Source organism: Diadema antillarum, unplaced genomic scaffold (assembly GCF_040938485.1).
Source record: "Diadema antillarum isolate AM-2024a unplaced genomic scaffold, OU_Dant_1.0 seq00000947_RagTag, whole genome shotgun sequence".
NCBI lineage: Eukaryota > Metazoa > Echinodermata > Echinoidea > Diadematoida > Diadematidae > Diadema > Diadema antillarum.
Window position 1 is genome coordinate 367,458 of NW_027271796.1, and position 19,072 is coordinate 386,529.

Sequence of the window (19,072 nt, forward strand, 5' to 3'; positions counted from 1 at the left end):
CACTTCCATGCAGAAAACAGGTTCACTACGACTGAAAACGTTTTTTTTTTTTAAAATATATTTAGGGTTTGAAATTAAGAGCATTGAACAGGTAGGTGAGTTCTGAATATCTAGTTTCTCCAGACATATGATGTTCTTTGCAGAACTTAGTTCTAGGACATCGTATAGCAGGTGTGTTAAATGCCATCACAGATGGAAGACAACAAGAAACATTAGGATAGTTTCACCCAGGTATGAAGATGACAGTATACTATGGTAATGCATTAGACTTTAATTTACATTGCAAGATGGTCTTCAGATTTAAGTACTAGTACAATGTATAGTCTTAATGTGCAAGATGGTCTGCAGGTATAAGTACTAGTACAATGTATGGTCTTAATGTGCAAGATGGTCTTAAGGTTTAAGTACTAGTATAGTCTTAATGTGAATATTTGTCTGTTAGTGGTTATATGTAATCCATGTGTATGTACCTGGACTGTGTATAAGCTCTGAGCTAATTGTCGATCATGTGTTTGTTTGGGGTTTTTTTTGTGTGTGTAATTCAGTCTTTATTTATGGAATAATTATATGTCACCAATCAAAACAATTGTATATATATATCAAAATTGTTGATCATGTTTGTGCTGTACATGTCATATTTAATGAATCATGATTGTTTTGATATGAATCTTCTCAGAGTAGTTACAACTATCTCAAAATATGTAATTGTGGAGAAAAAAAATTCTTGTAGAAGTGTATGTTCTGTATGTATGTCATAGCTGTAATTCCAGTCTTCATTAAGAGTTCAGCGGTTCTTAGCCACGAAACCGTGCATTTCTAGTGTGTTTAATGACTTTTGCTTGTTCAATCATTTCCCCAGAGCCTCAGCCATGGAAAAGCACCTGCAGAGGGCAGAGCTAACCATCCAAGACCTGAGATTGGACCATGAGGATGCCCTGAGAGCACTGGTCAGAGAGGTGGACATCCTGGTTGGCTTGGTCAGCGAAAGTAGCCTGGACAGTGAGACCCTGCAACCATTCTCTCGCACCCATGAATCCCATGAGACAATGCTGCCTGATCTCAAGGTGAGCATACAATAAGGAGGTGACTGCTGTTGGAATAGCATAGATGTCAGGTTGAGCCCTTTCCCATGGCATACCGTTTTTTGTTTTTGTTTTTGTTTTTGTTTTGTTTTTGTTCGCCTGCATAGCAGAAGCGAAACATAGGCTTTGCTTTTCCTTCATTGCTGTTGTCAGCATCGGCATCATCAACAATTTGGTGTGCTCTCTCTAACTTTCCATAAATTTGAGCTATGACCAACAAACTCACAACACAGGTACATAACCTAAAGATGCTGGTCACGTTTGTATATGGGTGAAGTCCATCCCACAAGTTCAAAAGTCAAAATGTCAATAGACTTTCCCCGATAAGCACTACACACACACACACAGTATAGTGGCATACTCTCAATAACTTTCCACAGCTTTGAGCTATGACCACCAAACTCACACCACAATTACATAACCTAAAGATGTCAATCAAGTTAAAGTGTAGGTGAAGTCCGACAAGTTCAAAGGTCATATGGCCAATGAATTTTACCTGATAAGCACTGTAAACATAGTATTGTGGTGTACTCACAATTACTTTCTGCAGATTTGAGCTATGACCACCAAGTTCACACCACATTTACATCACCTAAAGATGCTGATCAAGTTCGAATATTGGTGAATCCTGACAAGGTCAAAGGTCAAAATGTCAATGAACTTTCCCTGGTAGAAGTGTCATACAGAGTGTGTTCTCAATAACTTTCCACAGCTTTGTGTTATGTCCACAAAACTCACACCACAGGTACATCACCTAGAGATGCTGGTTGAGTTTGAATATTTGTTTAGTTGGATAAGGTCATAAAATTTAATGAGCATACATCGAAAAACACTATAATCGCAAATTGCGATATGTGATCAAGGAATCGCTTGGCAGTTGCCTCGTTTTTGTTTGTGCTTTTAAACCAGATTTTGCATCTCACAAATGGCCTTTCTAGGGTCTACCAAATTGCAATACCAATTGAGAGTTAGAGAACTGAAGTCATTACTGTTTTCTTTTTATACCCCCGCCAAACGAAGTTTGAAGGGGGTATATAGGAATCAGCGGACGGTCGGTCCGTTGCAAATCTTGCGTCGCGAACTACTTCCTCAGTTTTCAACCGATTCCCATAAAACTTGGCACAGATGTGTGCCTTGGGTTGTAGATGTGCAAGACGTATTTTTTGACAGTACCCAAAAGTACGTTGCCATGGTAACGGCATATTATGGGCAAAAATGGGTACAAATCTTGCGTCGCGAACTCCTCCCACAGTTTTTGATCAATTTTTATGAAATTAGGTACAGATGTTCATCTGAATATGTTAATGTGCAAGACACATATTTCCGCAGTGGCAAAAAGTGCGTTGCCATGGTAACGGCATGTTATTGGTAAAATATAGGGCAAAATGCTTCATGGCAAAACTGCTTCATCAGTGTTCTTCCAATTCTCATAGAATTCATATTGAATGTTTGTCTTAGGATATAGGTCAGCATGACACATTTCTTGACAGTGACAAAAAGTATGTTGCCATGGTAACAGCTCACATATTATGAGCCAAAATGATGGAAAATTTTGTGTTGCAAACTACTTCCTCAGTTTTTGCCCAATTTCCATGAAACTTGGTACAGATGTGTGCCTTTGGTTGTAGATGTGCAAGACGCATTTTTTGACAGTACCCGAAAGTACGTTGCCATGGTAACGGCATATTAATGGCAGAAGATCAAGGAAAGATCTTGCGGATTTAACTACTTCCTCAGTTTTTTGACCAAAGCTTATGAAATGTGGCACACACCTTGATCTTGGTGGGAAGATGTGGAAGACATATTTTTCGGACGTGTCGGAAGCTGCGTTGCCATGGTAACGGCATATAAATGGCAGAAGATCAAGGAAAGATCTTGCGGATTGAACTACTTCATCTGTATTCGACTGAAGCTCATGAAATGTGGCACACACATTGGTCTTGGTGGGAAGATGTGCGAGACATTTTTTTGGACATGTCGGAAGCTGCGTTGCCATGGTAACAGCATATTAATGGTGGAAGATCAAGGAAAGATCTTGTGGATTGAACTACTTCCTCAGTTTTTGACAAAAGCTTATGAAATGTGGCACACACAATAGTCTTGGTGGGAAGATGTGCAAGACATATTTTTCGGACGTGTCGGAAGCTGCGTTGCCATGGTAACGGCATTTAAATGGCAGAAGATCAAGGAAAGATCATTCCTTGGGTAAGACTGTCGTCACGGGGCGGGGGTATTAATCACCTTAAGCGATATTTCTAGTTTCCCCTGTACTAGTCTTAACTTGCTTTTCACTGATGCTTATTCCTTAACCCTAATCAGGCCGGGCTATTTTGGTTATGCTAAAACCGGAGAGGGGGTGGATTCCGCCCCCCACCCCCACCCCGACCCGTTTAGGGTTAACTTGCTCCTGGTGGCTTATAATTTGCTTCAATGTAAATTTTACTAAGTGACTCATATTGTGGTCAAATCTAAGCAAATGATGGAAATTGCTGAATTGTGTGTAGTGTAGACGATTTTATATTCCACATACTAAGAAACTTGCTATAGGATTGGTCAAGAGCTGATCACGTGATAAAGCGTAGTTTTGCCCATCACATCACCTGAGAAGAACTAGGTCACTTGATAGTACATAGTGCAACGCACTTTCCCTTCAGTGTCACACGGTGCGCGCAGCAAATTCATTGTTTTGTCATCTATAAAGACAGCTGTTTGTTTTGCTGATCTCTGGCAGTCCATACAGTCTTAACGCGAAATGAGCACGCATTCTCTTCTCTCTTTCTTTCTTTTGTCACCTCAGAGACTGTACTGTCCCCTCTCTCCCATCTTTTTATTATCGTTATTATCAATTCTTTGGCAATCTCCTAGTCTGCCAGGGCAGCAAAAATGTCAGCTTAATGACTTGTGACACACAGGCCTCACCACATTACTTTATCATCTGGTTTTTGTCCCCGCCGAACGAGTTCGAGCAGGGGACTATGAAACGGGCTCCGTACGTGTGTGTGTCCATGTGTCCGTCCGTCCGTGCGTCCGTCCGTGTGTCCGTCCGTGTGTCCGTGTGTGCGTCCGTGTGTGATCAAAATCTTCAATTTGCTACTTCTCTGTCATTTATGAGCCAATTTTGATTCTGTTTGCTTTATATGATAGCACTACATGGGAGCTTTGAAACTTCTACACAGAATTTCAGTCGTGACCTTTGACCTTGACCGTTGACCTATATTGTACATTTTGCTACAAAATGCTACTCCTTCGCCATTTCTAACCCGATTTCGATTCCGTTTGCTTTATATGATGGCACTAGGTGAGGGCTTCAAAACTTCTACCCAGAATTTTGACCTTTGACTTCTTTGACCTTTGACCTTGATTTTTGACCTATATTGTACATTTTGCTACAAAATGCTACTCCTTCGCCATTTCTAACCCGATTTCGATTCCGTTTGCTTTATGTGATGGCACTAGGTGAGGGCTTCAAAACTTCTACACAGAATTTTGACCTTTGCCTTCTTTGACCTTTGACCTTGATTTTTGACCTATATTCTACATTTTGCTACAAAATGCTACTCCTTCGCCATTTCTAACCCGATTTCGATTCCGTTTGCTTTATGTGATGGCACTAGGTGAGGGCTTCAAAACTTTTACACAGAATTTTGACCTTTGACTTCTTTGACCTTTGACCTTGATTTTTTACCTATATTGCACATTTTGCTACAAAATGCTACTTCCGGCGGGGACATATATTACGCACCGCATAATTTCTACTTTTCCTTGTTGTGTGTTTGACCACTACATTGGGATTTTTCCATGAGAGAAGTGAAGTGGGTTCTTTTGCTTCCATAGGGTCTGACTTTCCTTCACACATGACCAACAGCTTTAATTCTCCTTGGATATGCTAGACAATGAGGATATATTGCCTTGTCAAAGCTTACTACTGGACAAGGACTCATACTTCAAGATTTCAGATTCAAAAGAGACTTTAGTTCAAATTATTCAAATTTCAGTTTTCACTACAGTGTGTTATTTAATAGCAGTCTCAAAATGGAATAAACCAAACTTTCTCATCCCTTCTCTAGAGCAAACTGTACTGGCTCCAAGAGGAAGTCCGCAGACAGGCCGACAAGCGACTCAGGCTTGCTGAGAACTTGAACCGCAGCCGATCTGAGGTTGACGACATAAAGAGACAGCAACTTGCCAATAGAGTGGCATACGAAACCAAGCTAGATGTAACAGAAGACATCTTACGAGGTCTCCAGAGAGAGAAGGAAGGTAAAGAAGATGTTTCACAGAATCAGAGCAAGTATGTTAACTCCTTCCTTATTGGAACCTGGTATACCAGGTTCTCATGGCGTCAACTGATATACCAGAACCTGGTACACCAGGTTCCCAAAATGTGGACAAGAGTGGCTGCATTTGTGGCCTAAATTCATGTTTATTCGTGGTATGCTGCCCAGTAAAATGGCCTTGATAGAAAGATTAGAGTTTTTTATCTCAATATCAGTTTTCTTTCAGTATGAAAACCATGTGTATCACAGTATTATTTGCCTTTTTTCCAATGTAGTGTGAGCGTGTTTTGATGTAGAACTCGTATGAAGATGTACATAGCAATCACGGCTGAGCTCAGTAGAAATTCGTTTTCGCTGACCCCATTCAGGTGCCTACTTTGTGTAGAACAAAAGAGTTTTTGAGCCCGTCAGTGCACGCTCTATTCATATCTAGTGATCGATCAATATTTTCATTGTTCGATGGCACATGTAGTTGACTGTGCAAAGGGGATACATGTACCACTTGACTGCTTTCACTCAGGCGGATTACCAACCTGTCCATTCTCCGTCGACCTGCGAAGAAAATCTTGTTTTAGGGAATTGAAGGCTGTCTGAGAATTGCGGGAGGAATGGGTTAACAAAGTATGACAGATCTGCTGGCACTGGCATAGTGTTCACTCATCTTGTGGTGCAAGAGCATTGCTGTACGTGCCCCATATCTATGGAGCTCATTGAAACCCATATGCATTATGTGGAATGCATTTTCCCAAAATATTTGAGTCCTGTCTTGAAACATTTTTGTTCCAAGGTTACTTTTCTGGATATTTTTTTTTTTTTTTTTTTTTTTGGGGGGGGGTATATTACTCTGTGGCACTCAATAGTTTCATAGAATGGTACCGTGAGACTATCTTCCATCAGGCATGAACTAACCAGTGTAATCAACTCTTCCTAAAGTGAGCCAATTTCTTGCAGTAAAAAAAGGACACTTAAGGAGGTACTTTGGTATATGTCAACAGCTTAGAATAAGAAAGATGTAGTGAAACTGCATTTCATATTTCTTTGGCTAAGATTTCATGAAGATGTATAGTGGAATTGGTGAAACAGAGTATATATTTCCACCGTTCTATACCATGAGGTGTGAATTACTCAATTTTGCAATGTAAAATTTCACCCCACTTCTACCCGTTATTTCCAATGACATTTGCATAATGTTCAGTGGTTGGCAACATATGTTATCACTTTTTCCTTCATCACCTCCTTTTAGTTCACATCACCTTTTACATTTCCAGCTGCAGCATTGTACAAATAGGCAGCTGCACTCTGGCCAAATGTTCTACTTAACCCAGGCACTTGGTTATGATTTACTTTTTCCTTTATCAGTATATACTTCATCCCCTAATGTTGACATTACGTAAATTAGATAGATAGTTCATTCTAGGAAAACAATGACTTAGTCTAACAGGACGATCATAATGATAGAATAGGGATTTGGAGTGTAGGTAACCCTTATTTGGCCATCTCTTTCAAGATGTCCATGCCAATCAGCAAATAGAGCACAAAATTCAGAGACTCCAACTCTCCCGTTCTCGACGGGAGATCTCCGCCGAAAGCCCATTTTTGCAAAATCTCCCGTTCTCCCGCCTGAGATTTGATTTCTCCCGCCCTGGCTCTGTGTCTCCCGGTGGAAAGGATTTCTTACTTATTGCTATCGTATGTTGAAAAAATAAGCCTTAGATAGCACCAGGGAACATCTAGAACCCTAGGAACTTTGTGCTTCGCACACATCAACTTGGAGTCTCCCGTTTGGTAGGGGTTTCAGGCGGGAGAATCTCCAGATCAGAAGGTGCTTCGGGTTGGAGTCTCTGAAAATGTGTAATAAATTGAATCACACAGACATCTTTGCTAGATTTGCATTGTGATGGGATACATTGAATAGAAATTATTGTTTCCATGGAGATTATGATAACACTTCTGCATACTATCTCCTCTGCTGTTATTATTTTTTATTTTAGATTTACATCTGCAAAACCTGGAACGGGCTCACACAGTGAAGTCATTGGAGAAGCAAGTAGAAAACATGGAAGACCACATCAGAGCAGTGAGTATATGATTATACATGGGGACATTTTTTTTTTTTTTTTTCTCCTGCCAGAAGATAGAAGTTTCATTACTAAAAGGGTTATGGCACACAACAACCATACACCATGGAAACACCTCAGAGACTATAATCAAACTTTCCCCAGGTGTACGTATGTGATTATGTGTATATAAAGAGAAGTAAATGCAAAATTAGAATCATAGCTTCCCGGTATCTCTCCTTTTGTAGATACTGTTGTAACAAATTTAATAAGCATTCAATATGACCTGGGTGTCAAGAGCATGAATATTTTATGTGATCTTGGTCTCTGCACAGGGTACAAGGATAGTGGAGAGCTCATTTGAGGCACTGAGAGAACCTGATCGGCTTCCCCCTCCATCACCACCATCACCCAAAGCACCCTTTGACAGGCTTAAGGTATGCCTTGTTATGTATTCGTACCTAATGGAGAGTTGATATTCATCAGATGTCTGCCATGAATGTGTGACATGTGTTACTCCAATAGACTGATCAAATTACTTTGATTTCATTGGATTTTGATATATTTGATTCCAATTTAACAGATTCAATGAAATTTGGAGCATATTTGAAAGGATGAGCCAAAGGCGGCAGGCCATCATATGCTATCAATTGCTTATTGTCATAATCATTGTCAGACTTTCAGCTGTAATCTCAGATAATTCTTGTGTGATTTTTCCAGTTAACATATATGACTGAGGATATATTTGTCATCAGAAGATGATACATAACAGTCTGTCTTGCCTGGAGATATCATGTAGAGGGAATGAGTAAATCTGCAAAATTTAGATCATGGTTCCCTGAACTCTGTGTTGTTTGTTCCATTTTCATTCTTCCCATTTTGTTTTGTTTTGTTTTGTTTTGTTTTTTAAAGACAGAAGCAAGAAGATGCAATAAGTAGGTGATCTGTATTAAAAAGTTTGTAGTTATTGCTCTTTCACTGACTGTCACTCTATCCTAGAGTATAGTTTGTTATGTTACTGGTCATAAAGCACCACACTTTGAGCATTTGGGGATGTAGATCAAGTATGAGATTTGTTTATGTTCACAGGAGCTGGAGAGAGAACGCCAGCGCATTGAAGAAAAAGTACAACAGGTAATCCCAAATAACGTAGTCGAGACATGCTTGGAACTTACTAAGATCTATTAGCACTTGCTTTCAGGTATTCCTGCTGTACATTTTAGGTTCCACTTCTGACATTGTCACATAGGAAACTTGCCCCATTTCATGATTTTATGCTTTGAGTCCAATAACAATTCTTGTATGGCAGATAAGGAAATGTATGTTTGCTTCTTCTTGAATATCATAGAGTTATTAATTTTCTAAATGATTGATATGTTACACAGTGCTATCTTAGTTATTGGTTCATCAATTATGAAGTTGGGTAGTTACCTTTTTGGATGCATTACAGTGTGAAGATGCATAAGTTGCTATGAAAATATTTGTGAATTGTGCATCAACTAACTTGTACAATACATGTGCTACAATACTATGGAGGGATACTTAGATACATCTCACAAATTACAAACTTTTTTTGTTTGTAGTTTTTCTTCTTTGAGAGAGGTCAAGTATCTCATACAGATGAGATTCTGTGATGTCCAAAGATGCATTGCCTGAGGGGCAAAAACAAATCACGTCTGTATTAACCCTAACTTACTTGGGGGGGGGGGGGGGCATAATGGCCCCCCCCCCCCCTCGACGAATTCCGCAACCATTCCGGCGCGCAAAATTTTTTGACCGCGCCTCTCACTGACTTTTCACTTTCAAGTCTCGCGCAACTTTGGAGACCAAATTTGTCGCGCCCGGGCATACCGTTCCGAAGCCACGGCCCTTCAAAAAATTTTCGTCAACCCCAAAATTGCTCAAAAACGTGATTTTGTGTACAAAGTCAATACAAATTGTGTTTTTTCGATTAGTTCATACAAAGATTCATCTTTTTTATTCTAATGGCTGAAATCAATTTATTTTAGTATAATTATGCTTCAAAAAATGTGTATGACAAATTCTGCTGAAAAAAACAACAAAAACAAATGTTCGAAAAAATTATGAAATACATAAAAAATTGATAAAACAATAAAAAACATAAGAAATTAATTTTGATACTGATTTTTTTTTACGCACAAATGTTTGGAATGTCACTAGGAATATTTACACCAAAAATCAGCATTCCATAAGCTTTTATAAGCCAATTACAGACAAAAATTTAACTTAACAGTCTTGTAGATTACATCCGGCTTTATGTTCATGCAAAATTTTGTGGCGATCGCACGATCAACGGCCGAGATCTGGAGGGGGGCCATAATGCCCCCCCCCCCCCCCCCAGGAATTCAAGCTCGCTAAATAGCCCAGGTAAGTTAGGGTTAAGCGCAAAGCTCCTGTGCGTGTACATGTACAACATACTCGGTTGCCTGGCTGGCCTGATAAAATCGCACACAATGATGAGACGTGGGATGTAACCCGTACACGCTTGCCCATGTGTATTGGGCCCCCCATATGCAGTTTTTGCCCATCAGCAATTTGAGCTGTGGTTTTATGACATTCTTGGAACCTCATCTATAGAACTTCAGTGGGAGCTACTCTGTACTTTTACCTCTCGTCATTCTGCCATGAATATTTTGGCATTATTACTACACTTCCACTCACCATTCCCTTTCCTGATCACAGGTACCAGAGTACTGTGGCCCACCTACACCAACAGCTGAATGATTCAAAAACTCTCTACAGTTCTCCTCCAAGGAGAGATCGCAACATGACTTCAGCTAGAGGAGATAATCATTTATGATGACATAGATCAGTAACTCCCTCGTGCTTATCTTGATACTGGTGTGTGATTCTATCTCTTCAAGTGGCAGGTCCTAGTGACCACCAGCGTTCCAAGACATCTTGTCTCTGAATCACTCCATGAATGATTCCTCACTGAGCACTTTACATGTTACAGGACCTGCATGTTACAAGTGCCTACCGGTACCTCTACAGGCCACCTCTGTGTTATTTTTGTGTTGGATTTCAAGTGCCTACCAGTACCTCTACAAGCCACTTTTGTGTTATTTTTGTGTTGAATTTATATAGACAATTATAATTCCGATTCTGATGAGTGCATCTCATGTTACCATACAGCAGTTCTAGCGTCCTTATAATAGTCTTCCACAATTCCTCAGGATTGATTTCTCCCCTTGTTCTGGCATTGCTCTATTGTTCCGTTGTCTCCTACCCATTGTCACTTTTGAATGTTTGCCTTGTGCATGACTCCCATTTAAGGAGTCTGCTCTGCACTTTCAGTTTTAAACCTGTCAAAGTCAATGTCTGTCCCATTGATTTCATGTCGGCCTCTTCCAGCATTGATTCTGGTCATGCCATTTACTAATAGCCGTTGTCGTTACTTTTGACTTGCTCAAGATTTCCATATGCTCAACACATCAGTATTACAGAAATGCCATAACTCAAGTACCTCAAGCGCAAATTTTTAGCACCAATTGCATTCAAAATCAAATTGATGATCTGTCTGAATATCTATTTTAATTTGTAAACATAGATTGTTGTTTAGGTTCATACTTTAAAAAATACATGTATTCCTATTCTCTTACCTTTCTCTATATTTCCAAGAAAGCTGATTTCAGACGTAACAATGATAATAGGTTTCGAACGTAATATACATGCGAACATATTCAGTAGTATGTCATTTTATGCACAATCAAATCTCTTTACTTTTCAGCTTGTGTGAATAAAGTGTGTTCTTCCATTTGTGTAAGAGAAAGAGGCTGAGACTTGCACACAATAATCATCATACTAGCTTTATTGCTAACAGATCAACCTATGTCTAGTGAAGTTCATGTATTTGTTTTCTGTCTGTATTTCCCACTATGATGTGTAGTAGTACAGATCCTCGGACACAGCTGTGAGTTGGACAGTTGTTTGTAGTTTGAGAATGCCTGCAGCATTTAATTCTAATAATTTATTTTGGTATACTTTGTGCATGACTGTAGACACTTTTAATGAGGAAAGTATTTACTGACATATAGATACTTTTTTTTTAAAGCATTGACAGCTTATCATTGATATAATCATAGAATATAGACATTTCTGCTTGACAAGCCTGCAGTACAAAAGGTCTAGCAGACTCTGTCTCTCTGATTCAGAGATGATGTAAACTTTGTGCACTGGCTGTTTTTGTTTTTGTTGTTGTTTTTAATGATAATGGCAGCATGAAAGGTGCTGGGATTTGAAACCTGTCTGTATTCTTTGCTGTTGTAAAGCTTTATAAACTACAGCCCACATTGTCACAAACTTGAAGAATAACTCTCTGAAGTCTTGTATGGATGCCCTTTTTTTTTGGGGGGGGGGGGGGGGGGACTTGTTATTGTCCAGTGGAAGAGGCACTAAATGAATATTAGCTGTTATCATTATTATTGTGTGTTGACCTTTTCTTTATCTTTTTGTAGGTTTTTTTACCTTGTTTAATGGGAAAGCTATGTGTTATTGCAACCTATCAGAACAGACCTTTGTAGACTTTCCACATATGCAACATTTCATTGAAAGATTCATCCAGCAAATCAAAAGTAAAAGCCAATTAGAGAATCTGAATTATTCATGCACCTTTATATTATTTGTATGGATGTTTCCAAAATTGATTGAAAGAAAGGAAAACAATATGATTGGGAACACTCCTGGCCAAGAAAAAAAAATGGAATGATATCACCTCACGCACAAAAAGTGTCCACATCTTTCATTTCTCTGGTGAATGCTCATGACAAATTAGCGCTTCTATCTTTATTCATTGTCACCAGTGTGTGTAATGCAGAAACAGTAAATAGAATTACAATGTACATTCAAGAAAATGAGCTATATAAGATATGAAGTTATTTTTGCTGTGTAATCAGAGGTCAGATACGATGAAATTGACACCTTATTTTTTTTCTTTTTCGTAAGATATAATTTTGGTTGTAAAGGGTCAAAAGTCAGGTTAAAGTGCTAAAATTCTACTTTTAATGCTGAAACTTCCCTTTTTCTCCATACCTATGAGATTACTCAATGCATGAATTCAATGAAACTAGATATACATATAAATGTATAACTGCACAATGATTTGGTAGGAAAAAATTTGGGCCATAGGGTTAGAGGGTTTGTGAAAAGTTTACAGCTGCTAATTTATTATCTTGTTCTGTCTTCCAATGCAATTATTTGCAAATGTATGTGGATTTCATATATGGGAAGAAGATCAAATGTCATCATCTGCCTTGCTCCTTTGTACAAAATGCAAAATGCATTTCATTCCACAATTGAAAATATGTTGGAACATTTATTTAACACATTAGGGTTGTTTTTCTTGTTTAGTTTTGTTTTTGACATGTGGCAGGCAGAAATCCATTGTCTGACATGCCACATCATTTGATTGAAGTATCTGTTCTTTTTCTCATTAAGTATTCATCTTCATACTTGAAACATTCCATACTTGTGGTATATATTTGAATTGTTAATGTAACATCGGAAAACTTAATGCAATGCTACAAAATTGTGCAGTCTGTAGCTTTTGCGCGAGTTCAGTGTCATGATTATTAACATCTTTTCTAATTAAATTCATAGTCACAGTGTCATGAAATAGTATTACTGTGAATTGAAGTACATGGCCATGCACTGAAACCTAAATTGCATGTTTGCAAAATTTAGATTGCGATAAATTCATATTTTGTATTGTGCAATCTGTTTTGTGCATTCTAATTTAGTCTCATAATGCATTAAGCATTCCATCCTGTAAATTAGCCTCCCCATAATCTACATGAGCAATGTGCTGAGATCGACTGTTTGACTGTGTAAAAATGCAGACTTTGTTCTGGAACCATAATATGTGAAAAAATACTGTGCTGTTCTCAGGGTGTGTTTAAATAGAGCAGAAACTATAGAGAACACCGTCTGTTTTTATGCTGTATGTTTCACTGGGAACTACAATTACACGTATACAAAGAAAAAGTGGTCCATGTACATCGGAGCCATGTATGCATATATGTTCGAGGGGTTTGACTCTTGCCATTATCACTGGCAAGTACATTGTACATTGTTTAATATGTAAAATGGAATTTTGAACCAATGATCTCAGAAGGGTTTAGGAGGCTGATGATTGGCATCCTAGGAACACTTGAGTATACAAAGAGATTGTATCAGTTTTTGAGCATCTTTCCTTTCTCTTTTACAGATCATACACAATATGAAGTGGCAATGACTGAAAAAGTTCCATCAGAATATGTCATGGTTCAACGATTGGGGGGGGGGGGGGGGGGGACGTACCAGGTATATTATCTCTTAATTCACACAATGTTTGTAAAAGCAAAGCAACTATTTTTACATCTTTACTTATGATAGTCCACTGATGCCTTTCAATCAAGGTATTTTATACATCTGACTTTGATGTAGTTAAAATGATGGACCAATGAATTCATAGATCAGGAGTTTGTGATGGGTGAAGTGATAACTTACCCACGAGTAAATTTGATAAATAGAAATATAGCCACACATTTCAAGTAGGCATTTATATTTGACATACTGGTATATATGAGCTTTAATACATTAATCAATCTTCCATGTGTACAAATGTGTATCTTTAAATATTTTATTCAGTATTTTGTACATATCACATGCAAATGATGTTGATAACTTGTGAATATATTTATTGCCTGAAGTATTATAAACAAGAGTTTCAAAACCAATAATTGTCTTATTGATGCAGTATATTTTAGCTAGTACAAAACTTTTCATTGTGCTTTATGTCGATGTTTGTAAGTATTTGATATCTGTGTTGTCTGTGGTAACCCCTTTTCCTGGTTCTCAACATGCACTCCATTTAAAACACACACACACACACATACATAGAATTTTACCACATAACCGTGGACCTGTGTGTCAGTAGGACTGAACATATATTACCATCCAACCGAGGACTTATTACAATAATGCTAATCGAGGACCTACAAACATGTACCCCTACATGCAAAAGCATGCAAAAGCAGACCGTTTGGAATGGTCTGCGTACCAAGGATGTCCTCGGTTCTCTGTGTGTCCTGGGTTTAAATGTAAAGTTCGTATGTGTGTCCTCGTTTTCCACCATGGGTAAGTACACACGCACACACACACACACACACACACACACACACACATGTTGTATCAAAACAAGCTATGTCAGATGTTTGGTCAATTACCAGTTTTGATAGTTACTGGAAGTGAAGACATGTTAAGTACCCATAACATAAAGGCCAATCTCTATTTGAGACCACCCGTCATCTCAATTGCTACTCCCTATCCAATTGTTATGCAAATAATGGCTGTCATACTGCTTTTGTAATCTGCTTCCCTATAGATATGAAAAGACAACCCAGAGTGTAGGATAATTAGTATTATAGAATGATGAAAGCAGATCCTAATCAAATGGTTGGTTGAGAGCGTACATGTGACCAGGCATTTATTTTGCCCAACGCATAATTTTGCTTTTGACCAGTTTAGTGACCAGTCATTAGCACTTTCACATTGTGATGGTGACTGGGTGAAATTTCATTGTTTTATTTACTTGTGATGAGGGTGATTTTTCCAACAACAAAGATCTGCTTCATTGTTTTATAAATTACCATAAACTAAAATAATACACATCACTTCATTTGGACATTAGTATACTTGCTTGCACTCGGCACCTTTGAAACAGTCCAAACACCCACGGCTATAATTCACCTTGGGAGTGATAAGACTGTTCCAGATGTACCCTGTGTGGGAAACTATTCCTAATGCCCTCACTGATGTATATTATTTATACGGTACATCATTCCAGTGGCAGTAAGTTATTCTTGTGGATCGCAAAGTTTTCACATATCTAACATTACCTGATGCATCAGTTACATTGTATGTAGGCCTACTCCTTATGGATTCTACTGTCCCGAACTCAGGTGAGTCATATTCCAATCTAAGTGTAATCTTTCTTCTTCTCTTTTTTTTTATTTGTTTGTTCTTAGTCACAATCTCAACTGCCTTTCCCAGTTTTGATGCTTCTTTCTCTTTAAACCATAACTTTGTCAGAATGTTGGGTTGCCAAATGACACAAGGTCAGTTGTAAGCCAGTTTGATACAATGCTGCAACAGATAAACTCCCTTTTCAATGCATCTGAGCATGTTTTTGTTTTTCCTTCTTTCTTTCTTTTCAAGTGCTTATTTGCCTTGCCTGTTGTTGGTGTTTATGTCTACATACATTTGTGCATATGTGTCTGTGTGATCTTGTAAATGGCTTCAATCGGGGATATTGGTGAGTTTTTCTCAAGGCAACTTGGGATACATTTCACACCAGGTATCATTATGCTATAGGGCTCACACCTGTAAATATAATGGACTGTTCCTGACTGCTTCACAAAATCGTACCAAAGATACTCAAATAAATGAAGAAAAAAAATTAATTAAAAATCAGAAATGCAGTTTGGCAAAAAACTGAAGAGCTGCAGATATTGAGTATAAATTTCTCTACAAACTGCATTTTGGTTGGAAGATGAAAGCTTTTCTCATGGAATTTGAAGGGACTATATTTGATTGGGTGCATGTACAGAAAATGGGTGATTTTTTGAGTGAAAAGAACTCATAGTATGGCTTTGCGAACCCTTGGACAGAGTTTGAGCTGAAGAACCCCAAAAGAGATTGTTTATTCAGTCCACGATGAGTTACATTTTCATATTTTGCCCTAATTACCACATGGACTTCCGAGTTTCAGCTTCAGCTTCAGAGAATTGTTATACAAAATGATAAGCAGGACAGAGTGAATCGGTGAAAATTGGATGCATGAGTTTAAAGGCATTATTTATCATTTACAGATGAAACAAAAACCCACCTCGAGTGCTTCAAAATAGTTCTATAATGTGAGTTAGGGAGAAAAACAACCAATGTAAAAATGTCAATCAGTATAATTGATGTTAAGTATTGTTGAATATACAATATGTGAACAATTGTTATGATAAAATTGCTTAAAGATGAACCATCTACAGTTGTGGTTTATTGAGAAAAATAGTACTATCTCCCTATATTCTAGGCTTTAATTATTGCCAAGTTCTTATATGGTAGGATGTTTTGTGATACAACTGACCTGATATGCGTCAAATGTGATACACTGTAACATTTTTTAAATCACTGCTCCCAATGGTAAACAGTAGGCCCTATACCTTTACCTTCGGAACTGTTTAAACCCACTCGCTACGCTCGTGGGTTTTAGACTTGTTTCCAAAGTAAAACGAGAGCATCCAATTCCTACAATCTGTCGGAAGGGATCCTCCCCTCCCACACGCTCTCCCTTTGGTCAATCTCCATTGACTTATTAGTTCACAGTGAAGACACACATACGGAAAAAAGAGAGGTGACAAATACAGTGTACTGCATTATAGCCATTCGCATTGCCCTGAACATCAATTTTGCTATTGACAATTTTCCTGTCCCCCAGAAGTGTTCACCAGATCGTTGAATTCCAATTCTTAAACTGCAAAAGCTCCCTTATTGTCGGAGCTGACCCTCTCCCACATCGAGTTCCCTTTCTGTCCATCTCAACGAAGACGCAGACATGAAAAAAGAGGTGATAGATTCTAAAAAAAAATAGCTGCTTGCATTGTCCTTCCATGTTAATTTTTCTTACCAGTTTTTGTGTTTGTTTTTTGTTAACACCTTTCCAAATCGTTCTACCAAAAATTAGGTCCTATGCACCAAATCTTTGGATTTCATTTCTAAAAATACAAAGTCTCCCCAGTGTCGGGTGGGGAGGAGTTATCCCCCTCCCACTTAGTTATACATCCTCCCCCTTCTGTCCATCTCTGTATTGACAACTTTCAATTTTTTTTTTTCCACAGGAAAAAAAAAAAAAGATTAAAAATGCAAAATCGCGTCGGAGGGGGGTTTCCCCCTCCCATGCACACCCTTCCCTGCTCGGTCTCATCGCTCCCTAGCATGCTCACCTCCTTGCCCCGGGCCCTATGATAGAAAATGTCCCACTCCCACCCATCTTGAAAATGAATCGACGTCTTTGTTCTCAATGTTTAGTTCTGGACCCTTTAAATTGATTTTTTTGTTTTTGTTTTGTTTTTGTATTTTGTTTTGTCTTGTTTTGTCTTGTCTTGTTTTGTCTCTTTTTTTGCCGACCCTCCGTTTTGCCATAAAGGCATAGTATAGGCCCTACCAGGGGCCCGTTGCGTAAAAGTTATTATATTTTGGATCAAAAATTTATCCTCTGATGATTGGTTGAAAGAGTTTCACGTGATTAAAGGTGTTTTCAGCTATTTCAGAAAGTTGACAGTCCATAAAGTACTATTTGCAAAATGATGTCACATAGCAATTCTGAAATTGTGCGCAGCTTTGAACTATCCGTTTGTGAAATATAACGATTTCTAAAGAAACAATTGTGACGCTACAACTAAAAATGTATCAATTTCCATGCGCACTGCTCGTACAGTCACTCCGAAAATGTACCACTTCCTATAACAAAGCAATTAGTGACGTCATAAAGACAGTTACATTGCGCAAATTGCTTCGCACCGTACCGTGCATTGCGTCGCGCTTATGGTCAGTGTAGGATCCCTTCAAAACATCGCATCCGCGTCTACGACTTCTGGCTTTGCATTTCCCTCATTTTCCTTTTTTTTTTTTTTTGAATTTTTGAATTTTTGATCTAAAATATAAAACAAATATACTTTGCCTAATTTCGAGTTTGTTGTTAAAACTTAGGCCTCGGCGCCTCCAAAAGAACTATTCACTTCGGGGCTGCGCCCCTCAGTGAATAGTTCTTCTGGGGGGCATTTCATGAAGCAGTTTGGTCAGATATTTTTTGGTCAAACTGTTAGAAGCTACTGAAATCCTTGCATCTGATTGGCTGAGCGCAGATTTGTCCGACAACTTTGTCGGACAAAATGCTTCATGAAATGCCCCCCTCTGCCCATAGTTTTAAAAAGAAACTCTCACGTCCAAGTATATTTGTATACTATTGTGATTACTTTGCCATCCAATGGTAACTACCATGGCAACAATACTCAACAGCCAATCAAAATCAAGAATTTCATGGAAGTTACCATTGGATGGCAAAGTTACCATAATTGTAACTTTCATACAACGGGGCCCCAGGTGTTATCGTTATGTCATGTTGCGTTTGGAACCTCGCAATTTATAAGCCTGATGCAAATAATTGCAAGAACACTGTGAACCGTAACATGTAGAACTAGAATTTAGTATAATCCCATTATTGCGCCACAGACAGAAAGTTGATGCTACCATGATACTATACCTACAGCTGCTCTGACAAGGGCAGTGCCAGTAGTTTACGAATTCGATCAATCACAGATAATGAGTAGAATGATGAAATCGCCAGTCAATAACACCACTGAGCTAGCCAAAGCCCCGCCTCCTGCCTCCTGTCGGCGAATCGCACCAGTCATTCTGCTGTTTATTGTTGTGTTCTGTTGAGTGGAGTCCTCGCAAACCCCGTTTAGCCAGCTCGTAGTGTACCCGCTTGTTCGGCGGCCGCGACAAACACGAAGACCCTGCTGCTGCTTATGCGTGCGTGCATGCTGTACTAGTGTGTACGTGTGTAGGTACAGGTGTGTGAACATACATCTAGCCAGCCAAA

At 38.7% G+C, this 19,072-nt stretch overlaps 1 pseudogene; it reads left to right on the plus strand.

The window, feature by feature from the left end:
- The window catches only part of LOC139741726 (uncharacterized), a 64,578-nt pseudogene extending 54,341 nt beyond the window's left edge, over window positions 1-10,237 (plus strand).
- Window positions 10,238-19,072: the final 8,835 nt, after the last annotated feature.